Below are 14,840 nucleotides of genomic sequence, written 5' to 3'. Positions count from 1 at the left end.
TTCTTTCTAATTTTCATTTTGTGCAAGAGAAAGTCCAAGGACAAAATAAAGTGTTTGCACATTTTTAAAACACTCTTATTTTAGTTGTCATTAGTCCTAACTAATATTTTACTATTTTTTTTTTTTTGAGAAACACACACACAAGAAAGAGGGAAAGGGGTTCTAACACAAAGGCACACCACAACTCCACTAAAAAACTATGGTAACTTTTAAGGGAGGGTATGGCAAATTATACTACACACAACTATTTTGTTTTCTTTTGATCTACAAGGGTTGACACCACAACTATTGTGATAATATTGTGATCATTTAATGTGTCCATAACAAAACTCTTTGCAATAATCAAGCTATAGAAAAATGGTAATATCAAGAATCTGATAAATTTGATAATTTTTTTTTCTTTTTAAACAAAAAAAATGAACGGTTTATAAATAATTTGTGATGGTACGTACATAAGGGGCAAATAATAATTTCAAAAAGTAAAAGTAAAAGAGCACTATGACTAAAATGGCATTTTTTTCCTTTCAATCAATTGCTACCAAATTTGGGCGAACACCAAAGCCTGAGAAGCAAATGAACATGTCAACCATCCATCAATCATGTTTTTTACCTTATCAGCCAAATAGGTTAAAAAACATTGGGATTTCCTAAAACATTTTGAAGAACCTTTAAAACAAGGATTTTGCTAATAAATTATTTTTGGAAAAAAATTTATTAGGAGTTGAAAAAGTATTGACAACTTTTTCAATTATCGAAAAAATGTTTTCAAAAATAGATGGTTTAATGTGTGTCCTTAAAACACACATTAACCGGACCCTTAAAATAAACAGACCTCAAAAATAGTGAAACGATAAATTTTTTAAGCAATACTAGGACACTTAAATTTTCATAATTATTGAGGTAATAAGTTATGATTAAAGCAGAATTAATTTTACATTGGCTTACTAGTAACATTACTTTTATTAGCACAAATCATAACATGCCAACTTCCAAAATTTTGGGTTGATCATGTGATTTTTTATATAATGTTTTATAAAATTTACAAATAATTTTATAATAATTGTGTTCTTTATCATTAGATTACAGTACCAATTAATTTTTAGTGTAAGCAAAAATTAAATTTCAAACTACTTATCTAATCATAAAAAATTTTATCTATTGAATTAACTAAACTCACTTAACGATCAATCATTCAAATTTTTAAAAAGTCGAGACTACATGGTAGTTGGTACATAGTACAAAAGGAAATTAATAATTATTATGTACCATTTTCTTTGTACGTTAAAAATAAGTACTGCATTTGTCCTAGGAAGCATTTGGCCATTGCAGTAATTGGGTTTTTTTTTTTTTTTTTTTGGGTACATTTATTCCTAACTTATGGTCCATACAATTTAAGCGGACCCCTACTGTATGAGAGGACCCGGTACTTACAACTAACATGCAAGAACTCGTGATTGGCACGTGAAATTATGAATCGTAATCTGTCCCACTTATTGCAAACTATGATCAACCATAAATAAAATAAAATAAAATAAAAACAAGAAATTATTATTAATATTAAAAAAAAAAAAAAACGAAGTTTCTTAGAATATATGTAAATATGAAGATATTAAAGAAATTGAAAGGACTAAGATGGACTAAATTCTTTATGGACCTACTGGTTGAAGATGTATAACAGCTGTAATGGTAGTTGCACGTATGCTAGTGTCCAAAGACTGTCCTTCTGCCATTTTTAACTTGAATAATGACTGTCTATTGCAACATTTGGTCAATTATATGTTATTGCACTAATTTTTTGGTTAAATTAAGGGCCATAGGCCATAATTTTGGACGAGTGGATGGATTTGTTTAAAGCATTCGCATCTGCTCTTGCAAAAATTTCTGTTTATTTTAATATAAGAATCTACTTGTTTTTTTGAAATAACCATTTATAAAAAATACCTACTTCAGATTATATATTTTAAACTATAGTTTATTAAAATATTTATTTTTCTTTATTTATTTTTCTTTATTTATACACAACAATCACCTTTTACTCTATTTCTTCATTTTCAAAACATGTAAAGAAAAGAAAAAAAAAAAATTCAAATGAGTAGTATCAGTGTAAATTTACATGATTATTGTAGTAATTTTTGTAAATTTACATAGTTAATTTTGGAGTTTAAATGTGTAAAATTGAGTTTATTTTTTGGTCTAATGCAAATGCTCAGTGACTCTTTTCCAAACAACTTTTATTGTATAATGACTCCAAAGCTCAATCCCCAACCTTGGCTACACCTTCAGAAATTAGAATATATCCTCTCTGCTTTCCGCATTGCTTGCTTTGAATACGAGTTTGTGACCAAAATGGTTTACTTTGTAGTTTTTTAAAAATATATATATATATAATAATAATAATAATAAATTAGGCATCTCATGGTAAACAAGTCCAATAGTTTAGCATTGATCAGAAACGAACTTGTATAATAACAAATTGTACTTTTAGATTACAAAAATGAACTTTTTAGCTAGCAATTGTTAAACAATAAAGACTAAAGATATTTGAACAGATCACTCATCCAACTACTATATATGTAGTAGTACTATAGTATATACTCCTCAAAAAAAAAAAAAAAAAAGTAGTACTATAGGATATATGGTAATCACGAGGACCATGCCTGGAAGATTCTCAATGACAATGGAAATGACTTTGGTATTATCTGAAAAAACCAACTTGTTTAATTATTTACCTGTAGCTAGTACAAATAATAATGCCACAAACACAGGTAGATGGTTCAGTCTGCCAATTGAGTCTTGTAATCCACAGAAAACCGAGTTGGCAAAAATTAAATACCTATATATATACATTACGATTCTCAAAAAAAAAAAAAAAAAAGATTCTCAAATATACATTACACTTCCAGTTTATAATTTTAAATAACAAGTCTTCTTCTTCTTTAGAGAATCCATTATACTGTTAAATAACAAGTCTTTTAATTACAATTTGATCTATATTCGGTTAAGTACACCCTTCTGCCACATTGGTACAAATAGCCTATAATTATACGTTAGGATTTGTTTGATTAGACCATTTTTCATCCATTATACTGTTAATAATTATTTAAAAAAAGTAGGGACGGAACCAGGATTCGAACCTGAGTGGGGCAAAGCTTAAGACAAATTTTTTTTTATGAAAATAAAAACTAACATCTATTTCATATTCAACAAAATACTACATATAAAATAAGTGTTTCTTAAACATTTTAACACATTTATCAAAATGGAACTCGGCACTATTTCAGAGAAGATCCAAAAATATATATATTTAAGGGCAAATCTTAAATTTTCAAATTACATATGTATACCAGTTTTTTTTTTTTTTTTTTAATTGGGGGGTCTATTAGGACCAAAATTTAAAATTTCAACATATATATATATATATATATATATATATATACAATAGTTTTTTTTTTTTTGGGGGTGGGGGGCAATGGCCCCCCCCTGCCCCACTGTAGTTCCGCCCCTGAAAAAAAGTATCAAAACCATCCAAAAAAAGAAAGGGGCAAATTGCAGACCACCCATCACCCATGTGATATATTTGTTTTTTTATTTATTGAACATGTGATATACTAGTTGATATACCTTTAAAATATGGAGTTATTATGTATTTTATTTTGTAACACTTACTATATTTGTGGTTTGCTTTATAGGGCATTTTGGCTACTTTTAGTGGAATTCAATGATGTAGTCAATGCCAACAACACCCATTGGGAAAAAATTAAAGAAAAAAAAGAAGAAGATTTACTGATTGCTACAGTGGGCTGCTATAGCTGGAAAAAACCTAAAAACCCATTTTTTATTCCCCACACGCTCACAAATCACTTCACACACATAAAAGGTTTGTTTTCTTTCTTTTCTTTTCTCTTTGCTCTCTCACTTCTCCTCTACTCTCTACTCTCTCCTCTCGGCTCTGACCTCAGCCCATGTGAAATCGAATTGTGGGCATCGGCGTTGAGGTGAGATTAGATTCGTGGGCATCGATGTTGAGGTGAGATTGGAATCGTGGGTTGCCGGTTCTAGTGGGTTTTGGTTGCTGGTGCAAGTGGATTCGTGGCTTTAGGTTGGTGGTGCTAGTAGATTCGAGGGTTTGGGTTGCCAGTGTTTTGGTTGTGTTTTTTGGGTCTGAGTTGTTGTGTTTTCTGGATTTGGTTAAGTGTGTTTTTCTCGGTTTGGTGCTAGTGGGTTCCTTAGTCTGGTGTTGGGTTTTTCTCAGCAGCAATGACTGTAATGGTGGATTTCTTGGTGGAGTTGCTGGGTTTTTTTTTTGTTTGGATTTCTTGGCTGTGTTGCTCTGTTTTTAATGGGTTTTGTGGTGAGTTGTTGATGACGGTGGTTGTCGTTGTGGCGGTGGTTTTTTTTTTTTTTGAGTTTTTGTTTTGCAGTGGATTGCGGTTGCCATGGTGGTGGTGGTGGTGGCGGCAACAGCAGCAGTGTTATGGTTGTTATTTATTGTGTTAGATATATTATTTTATTGTGTTACTTATATTATTTTAATGTGTTTAATGTTAATATAAAACCTTTGCTGTAGAGTGTATTATAAAGTGAGTTGTTAAAATAAATAAAGTAATGTTTTGAGTTGCTAAAAGATAAAATTTTTAGATGTTTTACTGTGAATGCTCTAAGCAAACCACAAGGAAGGCATGCCTTATAAAGTAAACTGTGAGTGCCCAAGGACCGATGATGAAGTTGAAGAGTTGCAGTATTGATGTGGGGATATCACAGGCCCGAGGAGGAAATTTGTCTGAGGAGAGAAAGGGATGAGACAAAGGACTCTAAGGTGTTCCAAGTGGGAAGGAGGGTCTGAAGAGAGAGAATCAGTGGTCGTAGGGGAAGTTTCCAGTTTGGGGTAGCCTGTTGCCTCCGCATTAAATGGCGAGCAAGAACTTTATTAGCTGCATTGATGAGGAAGTGACCTGAACAGTGTAAATCAAAGCTAAGCAAACTCCTTCTACCACCTTCTTCAGATGTAAAAAGAGATAAGTGTCATGAAGGGAGATTTGCTAGGTAAAGATGGAAGGCTAGGATGTGAAGGAAGGGGGAGTATATAAGAAAGATAGGGTTTTTAGAGAAAGAAAGGGAGGAGGAGATGAAAAAAGAAAAAAGAAAAAAAAAAGAAGAGCACTAAGAAGAGAGAGTGAGCAGTACCATCTTTGTATTGACTTTGGCTTCCTCGAGCTAGCTTGTAATGAGATATTAACTTATCTATTCAATAACATCAGCCTTTTTCTTCCTGATTTTCACTCTCGTGCAAGCCCCCTCTTGTTGTTTGTTTCCCTCTCTTACAAATTTATTATTTTGGGCTAAGGTTGAATTGTACTACCCACTGTTTTTAGTGGGTCTGGGCTAATTGTTTATCTGGTCCTTACATAAACCTAAGATAAGTGTCACTAAATAAGCCATGTAGTAGTTCCATGCTTTGTGGGTATATCATAGAGGTGGGGTATATGTAATTTGCCTAAAAAAATTACAAAGAAAATTATGTCAAATGATATCATCTTGACTTATAAACAAATGAATATAAATATACGGGAAAAAAACTCTACTATAAACAAATGAATATATATATACGGGACATGCATTCATTCTTCATTAATTTATAAGTTCATATATATAATTCGATAGTTAGAAAAGAGGGATTTAAATTCTAAATCTCTCTATTAGAAACACCAGGATGTGTCGAATGGATTATAATGCTCTTAGCAATTTATAAGTAAAGTGAATATCACATGACAACATTAGTTAGTAATCTGCTAATAGCTTATAGGTGAAAAATGTATTATTGAAAATCCTAAAACCTTCTTTAAAAAATCAATCCTAGAGCTTATAGGGCATGATTAATAAAAACAAGAAAAATCTTAGGTCATGTGTTTAATAAAAGTACTAAAAAAAAGGTATCAAAATTGGAGGGATTGAGGTCCATACATTTAAGCATTAAAATATCCACCAAGTGAAATAAAGTACCATAACTTCTCTTGTGGTGGTGTTTTTTACTTTTTTTCAAATGGTACATTCACTCTTGAATAGAATCTTGTCTTGATCCAGGAAATTATGTACCATAACCCAGTCAATTATTATTGTACATGTCTGCCAAGAGCCAACAATCAAATTCATGTACTTTAGCCCCCAAAAAAAAAAAATTTCCATAGTTTCAATTTTCATGTACTCAATCATACATTTCTCTTCCTTAACTAGTTCTTCTAACTATCAAAACAAAGCTGATTGGGATTCCATGAAGAAGTTAGAAACCGGACTCCCCTTTGCATACTTCCATAAAGAATAAACTAATGCACTGTGAATTGTGGAAAGTATTATCTAGATGGAATTGTGAAGGAAAATTTCAAGAATATTCCAATAAAAGCTAAGCATGACCTATGAAACAGTTTAATTGTATAGCAGATATGGACACTAAACACACTTAGCATGAAAAAAGAGAGAGAGAGAAATACCAGTTGGGTATGTCTAATACTTAAATCAAAGTAAAAAAGTGTTCTTTCTAAGGAAAGAAATTCAGAGAGTTAAGAATTCAGTGTTACTTTTGTTATGGTATGGAGTTTGGTTTATATTGAATTCTGATAGCACATTATTAGAAATCGTTACCCGATTTTTACACACCATGGTAATTATGGAGTTGAAGTAACACTGTAACAGCTCGACTTTAGACGAAAATCATAGGAGCACAATTATTGCTTCCCAAGCTCACATTGGCCTAAGTATTTTGATAGTCATTTTTGTATCCTTTGAAACTGGATTCTGCTTAGCTCGGCAAACCTGAGCAAAGACATCATGAAGTATTGAAATATTACTAATAATCTTACAGCCTTATAGTTTGTGGCATTTTTACCCTAATAAAAGTGGGAGGTTTGGATTAAGAGCAAGGGAGGCTGTACCGGTTTGACTAGCGGTACGATATATTTCGGATACCGGTCAATACCAGTGTACCGTTTCGGGTTTACCGCTATTTTTTTTTATATTTATAAATAAATAAATAAATATATATATATATATATATATATATAGAGTAGGGTCACATCTTTCAGGCCAAGCCCGAAATGAATGAGACTTTAGACCTTGGTGAGCCCGGTACAATGAATTTGTAGAGAATGGGCCAAAGAGCTAGGTTTTAGCGTATGAACGACGGTCATCGTGGTGCTCTTTACCATCAAGTTGAGACGGACTGGATTCATCAGAGAGGACTGATCCTCGTCACGGTCTGGGGAGCCTTTTTCGATGCCTCCGGCGTGTTGGGGGGTCCCCGCCCCCCCCCCCCCCCCCCTCTCTGTCTCTCTTTACTCCATTTTTATAGTAATTTCCTTCCTCCTGAATAGGGCCCCTAGGGTAGGTACTTGTCCCATCAGCCCTTCCTTCCAGTTGTTGGGAGTGGTTGTATGGCCGTGTCAGGCATAAGGCACTAAATGCGATAATGGTAGCCTTTCCTTTCAACACTTTCATTGTCCTTTTCTGCTTTAGTACTTTTCCTGCTTCGTGAGATGATAGAGAGTGTCACTACCAATGGCAGGTTACCTCCTCCATCCTCGGCTACATTGTGCCGAGGAGGACTCTCCCCGTGGCCGAGGAGGGGCTTTTTCTCCCTGCAACTGAGGAGGGATTTTTTCCCTTGGACTGGGCCTTCGGCCCAATGTAGTCATCGACATGGGCCTACTAGTCTTTTACCCCCCACAATAGCCCCTCAAAATCCTGTTGTCCAGCTCCTCGGGAGGAGAGGAAGGTTTTGGTGATATCGGGCCTCTGTTTTGGCTTGCCACGTCAGGCCTTCCACTAAAGGCCAGAGCCTCTTCGTTTGCCCAAGGCGCGTTCCCAGCTGTGAGACATTCTTTTAATCTATCTAAGCCGCGTCCCTGTCACTTCGGTATATGAGGCGTGCTTTAATGAGGGTCCCTTCACGAGGTAGCATAAATTCAACGGTTGAAGATCACTTTGGAAATTGAACGAGATTTATTTCGCTTGTAATTCCTTTTTGGAGATTGGGTGAATTGATTGTCACCAGGTTTGCCTTCCATATAAGAAGCACGATGGGAGGTCATTTCCTTTATTTGCAGACCCTTTAAACTTTTCAAATTCCTAACTCTCCAATTGTGCCCAAAGTCCTCATTACCAGTGTGACTGAGCCTTAGGAGGTGAAATGGTCAAGGCTAGGGTGAGGGTGAAGGAACCACACCCTCTTCAGAAGCCTTGGGTATCTTCGAGATTCAAAATGACCCAGTCAAGGCAAGGGAGACAAAGGCTCAAGACATTTTTTCTCCTCGACAAGGCAAGAAAGGAGCCTCTCCTTCCTTCAGCCAAAATCCGAAGCGGGTGGAGGTCGCATCAGATTTTTGGTGTGACAGCACTGGGACCTCCATTCGGTGCCGTGTGTCATGCACGTGAGGGCTTGGATTTCCCATCATCGGTACCATCCGTGCTTGCTCGATTGCTGCTAGAACGATATTTGCTCGATTGCTGCTAGAGCAGATATGGGGATTTGGCATCCCCGCTTCTTCCTTTCTTCCATCACTGGTGCCATCCAGACTTGCCTAGCCGCTGCTAGAGCAAGGTTGGGGACCAGGTGTCTCTGCTTCTTCTTCTCTTCCATCACTAGTGCCATCCAGACTTGCCTAGTCGTTGTCGGAGTAAGGTTGTGGACCAGGTGCCTCTACTTATTCTTCTTTTCCATCACTGGAGCCATCCAGACTTGCTTAGTCGCTGTTAGAGCAAAAATGAAGGATCTATCGTCCCCGTGTATTCCTTTTTTTTTTTTTTCTTCCTTTTTCATAGTTAGCTTGTGATTACAGGCTTGTCTAAGCCCTTTTATGTATATTGTACTATCTCTTTATCTAATAAAAGATTATTTTATCGCATTTTATGTATCCGTTCTTTTTTGCAATAATCATTTTGTGAATGAATGTGCTGGTGTCTTTTCTTTCGAACCGCACTTAGAACCGATGCCCTTATCGGTAAAGAGTTATTACTTTAAACTTAGCGGAACCCACGGGCAAAACCATGTCGACTTAAAATAGGTTAACTATATCAAACTAACTGAGATAACGGCCGTACGTTCTGTATTGCGAATGGGGTGACTACCTGAGGACGTGTAATCTAAAATAAACTGTCCGAGGGGATCGCTGGGTACTAGGGTTCTTTTCTGCTTTTCCGATGATATTTGTAGCTTTAACTCATTTTAGGTGTCTGGTCCGAGGACCGAGGCATGACTGTACCTAGTCTAAACACTCAGAAAGACACCCTTGTGTGTTAGCTTCCATAAGGCTGGGGGGCCGAGGACTATACTAGACCTCCATTCCGCCTAGGACTTAGGCCTTTCTTGAAGTTGCTAGTTTCTCGTAGGTTTGAGTCCGAGGACCATGCAAGACCTTGGTTCTGTCTAGCACTTAGGCTCTTGGAGTGTCTAGTTTCCCCATAGGTTTGAGTCCGAGGACCATGCAAGACCTTGGTTCCGTCTAGCACTTAGGTTGTTGGAGTGTCTAGTTTCCCCATAGGTTTGAGTCCGAGGACCATGCAAGACCTTGGTTCTGTCTAGCACTTAGGCTGTTGGAGTGTCTAGTTTCCCTATAGGTTTAAGTTCGAGGACCATGCAAGACCTTGGTTCTGTCTAGCACTTAGGCTGTTGGAGTGTCTAGTTTCCCATAGGTTTGAGTCCGAGGACCATGCAAGACCTTGGTTCTGTCTAGCACTTAGGCTGTTGGAGTGTCTAGTTTCCCCATAGGTTTAAGTCCGAGGACCATGCAAAACCTTGCTTCTGTCTAGCACTTAGGCTGTTGGAGTGTCTAGTTTCCCCATAGGTTTGAGTCCGAGGATCATGCAAGACCTTGGTTCTGTCTAGCACTTAGGCTGTTGGAGTGTCTATTTTCCCCATAGGTTTGAGTTCGAGGACCATACAAGACCTTGGTTCTGTCTAGCACTTAGGCTGTTGGAGTGTCTAATTTCCCCATAGGTTTAAGTCCGAGGACCATGCAAGACCTTGATTTTGTCTAGCACTTAGGCTGTTAGAGTGTCTAGTTTCCTCATAGGTTTGAGTCCGAGGACCATGCAAGACCTTGGTTCTGTCTAGCACTTAGGCTGTTGGAGTGTCTAGTTTCCCCATAGGTTTGAGTTCGAGGACCATGCAAAACCTTGGTTCTGTCTAGCACTTAGGCTCTTGGAGTGTCTAGTTTCCCCATAGGTTTGAGTCCGAGGACCATGCAAGACCTTGGTTCTGTCTAGCACTTAGGCTGTTGGAGTGTCTAGTTTCCCCATAGGTTTGAGTCCGAGGACCATGCAAGACCTTGGTTCTGTCTAGCACTTAGGCTCTTGGAGTGTTTAGTTTCCCCATAGGTTTGAGTTCGAGGACCATGCATGCAAAACCTTGGTTCTGTCTAGCACTTAGGCTGTTGAAGTGTCTAGTTTCCCCATAGGTTTGAGTCTGAGGACCATGCAAGGCCTTGGTTCTGTTTAGCACTTCAAGAGATTTCGGTTTAGCCCTCGGCTCCCCTGTCCGTAGGGGATTCAGCGGACCGGAATACTAGGGGTCTCAAGAGTTAGCCCCTTGACAAGTGTGTGAGGGCGCATATCTGACGTCCGAAGCCCCTTGAACTGCGCTGTCTAGCGATCCTCCCCTCGTAATGAATCATTTCGAAGCATGACCCAAAACGGGGGCTGAGCTATGATGACGGCGGTGTGTTCCTGGAAATGATGGAGGGCTTCCGCGCAGCTCGCACCACTGCCAAAACTATCCTCCCGAGGGATTCTTGTAGCTTGATCGTGACTAACCGTCATATTCGCCGATGCACAAGCTCTTCCCACAGACGGCGCCAATTGTAGGGTCACGTTTTTTAGGCCAAACCCGAAATGAATGGGACTTTAGACCTTGGTGAGCCCGGTACAATGAATTTGTAGAGAATGGGACAAAGAGCTAGGTTTTAGCGTATGAACGACGGTCATCGTGGTGCTCTTTACGATCAGGTTGAGACGGACTAGATTCATCAGAGAGGACTGATCCTCGTCACGGTCTGGGGAGCCTTTTTCGATGCCTCCGGCGTGTTGGGGGGTCCCCGCCCCCCCCCCCCCTTCTCTGTCTCTCTTTACTCCATTTTTATAGTAATTTCCTTCCTCCTGAATGGGGCCCCTAAGGTAGGTACTTGTCCTATCAGCCCTTCCTTCCAGTTGTTGGGAGTGGTTGTAAGGACAGAGGGGTATGGCCGTGTCAGGCACAAAGCACTGAATGCGATAATGGCAGCTTTTCCTTTCAACACTTTCATTGTCTTTTTCTGCTTTAGTACTTTTCCAGCTCCGTGAGATGATAGAGAGTGTTACTACCGGTGGCAGGTTACCTCCTCCATCCTCGGCTACATTGTGCCGAGGAGGGGCTTTTCCTCCCCGCAACCGAGGAGGGATTTTTTCCCTTGGGCTAGGCCTTCGACCCAATGTAGTCATTGACATGGGCCTACTGGTCTTTTACCCCCCACATACATATATATATATATATATATATATATATGTATGTATGTATGTATGTATGTATGTATGGGTGTGTGTGTATATATATATTATAATAAATATAAAAGTTTACCATAAAACATTTCCTCAATTCAGAACTAATTATTCATGGTTTTAAACGTTAGTATCAATTAAAAGAAAGAAAAAAAAAACACAATATAAAAAATAGAAAGCTTAAAAGTTACCATTGCATACTAAGAAAACAAATAATTCTAATAAGTTAATGCAAATAAGTTACTATTCTGCCCTAACAAAAATTCAAAAATTACAGAACTTAAAAAAAATAAAAAAAAATAAAAAATAAAACTTTTTTTTCTGTACCGACCGGTATTGCCCGAAATTGGCCGGTACGGCCAGTATTTTTTTCGGTACAAAACAGGGGGTTATATGTACCAGTTTGCTTGCCGGTAAGATACGAAATTAACTCTCTTGATTAAGAGTAAAATTAAAAGAGGAGATTCGACTGTTGTTACAAGATTTGTAGAATTAAGAGTATTTTTATCATCTTAGGAAAATAAAATTCAAAAAAATGAAAATTTAAAATATAAAAAGTACTTGGAATATTACATGTTTTACTACAAAAGCAAAATGTGAGCAAGTTTCAATATTGTAACAAGTTCAGTGCACCGGAACACTGAACCCAAGTTTGTTTTGTCCTTTGATACACACAATGCATAACCAGTAGATATGAGCATTCACATCAATTTGTGCAAAAATTTATATTTATTTTAGCATAAGAACTTTTTTATTTTTTTATTTTACATAACTATTTTTTAAAAACACTCACATCAGATTATCTATTCTAAATTTTATATTATTTAAATAGCCATTTTTCATTCTTTGTTTATTTGAGAGAGAGAGAGAGAGAGAGAGAGAGAATGAATTTGAGGTTAGTCAAAGAAACGACAATAAAGCAAAGAAAGGCAAGTTAGAGTTTCCAATCCATATAAAGCTGATATGACTCATATATGATTTGTTAAAACAATCAGTGTAAGCCACAACACTTCAAAAAAAAAAAAATAAATAAGTGTAAGCCACAAGCAAAATCTAACTTTTAAGGGCCCATTTGGCTCATGATTACTGGAGTCAAATACATCCATATCCATATGGAATTCCACTCCAAAAGGGTACGTACGTGTGCAATGGTATCTACTAGATTATCGGTTCCGTGATCCATCAACGGGGATAGAATTGTTTATCATCTCCTTCGCAAGTTTTCTTCTTTTTAATATTTTTTTTTTGACAAAAATTACCATGATGCTTACAAATTACAATTCAAAGTTCCATATCCAATCTAAACCTTTCCCAAACTTATCTACTATGGTTGGTAAGTAGTTGCCTCGTGTTTCGTTGCAGGTCTTACTAATTATACGTATTTTTTATTTCCTATTCTTAGGGGAGACCTTAAGCTTACACAATTGTTTTCTTCTTCATTACAAGTTTACAACTCTTTATATTATTGTTTCCCTTTCACTTATTTGCCTTCTCCGGCTTTAACTCCATGCACATAACCATAAAGTTCAACGTCTAACATGTCTCTATACACATTTTTTAAACGAAATATTGACTGATTTTGATGGGGTTGGTTTGATGATCTCCCAAACAGAGTATTTGTTTTTTTTTAATTCCCTGAAAAATGGGTTTTGAGTCTTCTGACTAGTAAATGTTTTCTATATTTAAATACCCTATCTATGATCCATGATATAAGATAATGCGTAATATGTATGATGATAATGTGGTTAATTTAGAGAACACATGGGTTTGATTCTAATTTGGAAGGTGCAAGAAGAAATAACCTAACGCCCTACTATAAATAAATAAAGAAAAGAAAGAGTATTATTCAATGACTGAGAACCTAAATTGTTTTGAAAATGACAAAGTTATTTTTGGCAATTTGTATGACCTTTTCGTATCATAATCCGCGTCATGGGGCTCTCTTTTGGTTGGCGAGTCAGATCTTTCTCCCCAAAAAGCTATGATATGCAATTGTCCATGGCCGATTTCTATGACTTGGTAAACGTGGCTACGTCGCTTTGCTTTTGGATCTTTTTAACAATGTTGAGAACTAGAATTGAAATAAAGAGTGGCGTGGTCCCAAGTACCTACAAGTTTAGTTACCATTTCGTTATAATGAAATTGAAATGACATCGTATCGTACTTCCGTTTTCATCGAGTGGGGTCTATGTGATACGTACATAATTTAACGATTCAATTGCCATATTAGCTTGGATCTCTTTTGTAATAAAACTTAATACCCCAACTATTTTTCATAGAAGATTACATATAAAATGTGTTAAAAACTTTGCAAAGGAAATACTTATCTTTTTTTTGCTCTGTTTGTTTCGCTATAAAACCTTCTGTAAATTCTACATTTTCCAGTTTTTGATAGCACAAAAAAAAAAAAAAAAAAAAAAAAAAAAACCTGGTTAATGAAAAACTATCTTTGGTCAATGGAAAATACCATAGTTGTCAAATCGTGAATCGTATCGTGAATCGATTTTTGATTTTTTTGTATCGTGTATCGTAAGATACACAAACACCTAATAAAATTATAAATATACATATATAAAATGTATATTCATTATAAATTCAAAATATATTCAACTAATGACCAATTTAATCATTACTTATGTAATAAAATTTAACAAAGCTAACAAAATAAATCAAATTAACTTATATTTATAACATGCACATTCAAATTAATTAAACTCAGAAGTAATACATGATATATGAACCAAAATAATAATATCTTTTCATCATCTTGATTAATCAACTCCATCTAAGTCAATGTTATCATCATGTTTAGCACTTTGCAAAATTATTTTTTCATAGACATTTTCTTTATTATTATCAACATTTACTTCTTCTTTTTTTGGTTTTTTTATTCTAATAATTTATTCTTTATATTTTTTCTTGGCATTCTAGCTTTTTAGATTCAAAATAATAATAATAAAATAAAAAATAATTATATTTTCATTTAATACATTATTAATAGCATAGAAAATAAATTTGCACATATGAAAGTGAGTGTTATGAGTATAGTCTAAATTTTGTAGGAGAAAGAGAAGAGAGGAAAAAACTCATGGACTTGCTATTTCATTAGACTTAATTAAGTTTCCCAATAATTTTATGTTAACAAAGTCTAACAACTTGTTTAAATCAAATAAAATCACAAATTTTAACAAAAAAAACCCATTTTAAACCCACATGTCTATGTATCGTACGATACGTACGATTCACCGATACAATACAATTCATACGATACGCACTTATGTATCGGACGATTCATGAGCACTTACGATACACCCTTACGA

Source organism: Quercus robur, chromosome 2, assembly GCF_932294415.1.
Source record: "Quercus robur chromosome 2, dhQueRobu3.1, whole genome shotgun sequence".
NCBI lineage: Eukaryota > Viridiplantae > Streptophyta > Magnoliopsida > Fagales > Fagaceae > Quercus > Quercus robur.
Note: the sequence above shows the minus strand (reverse complement) of the source record.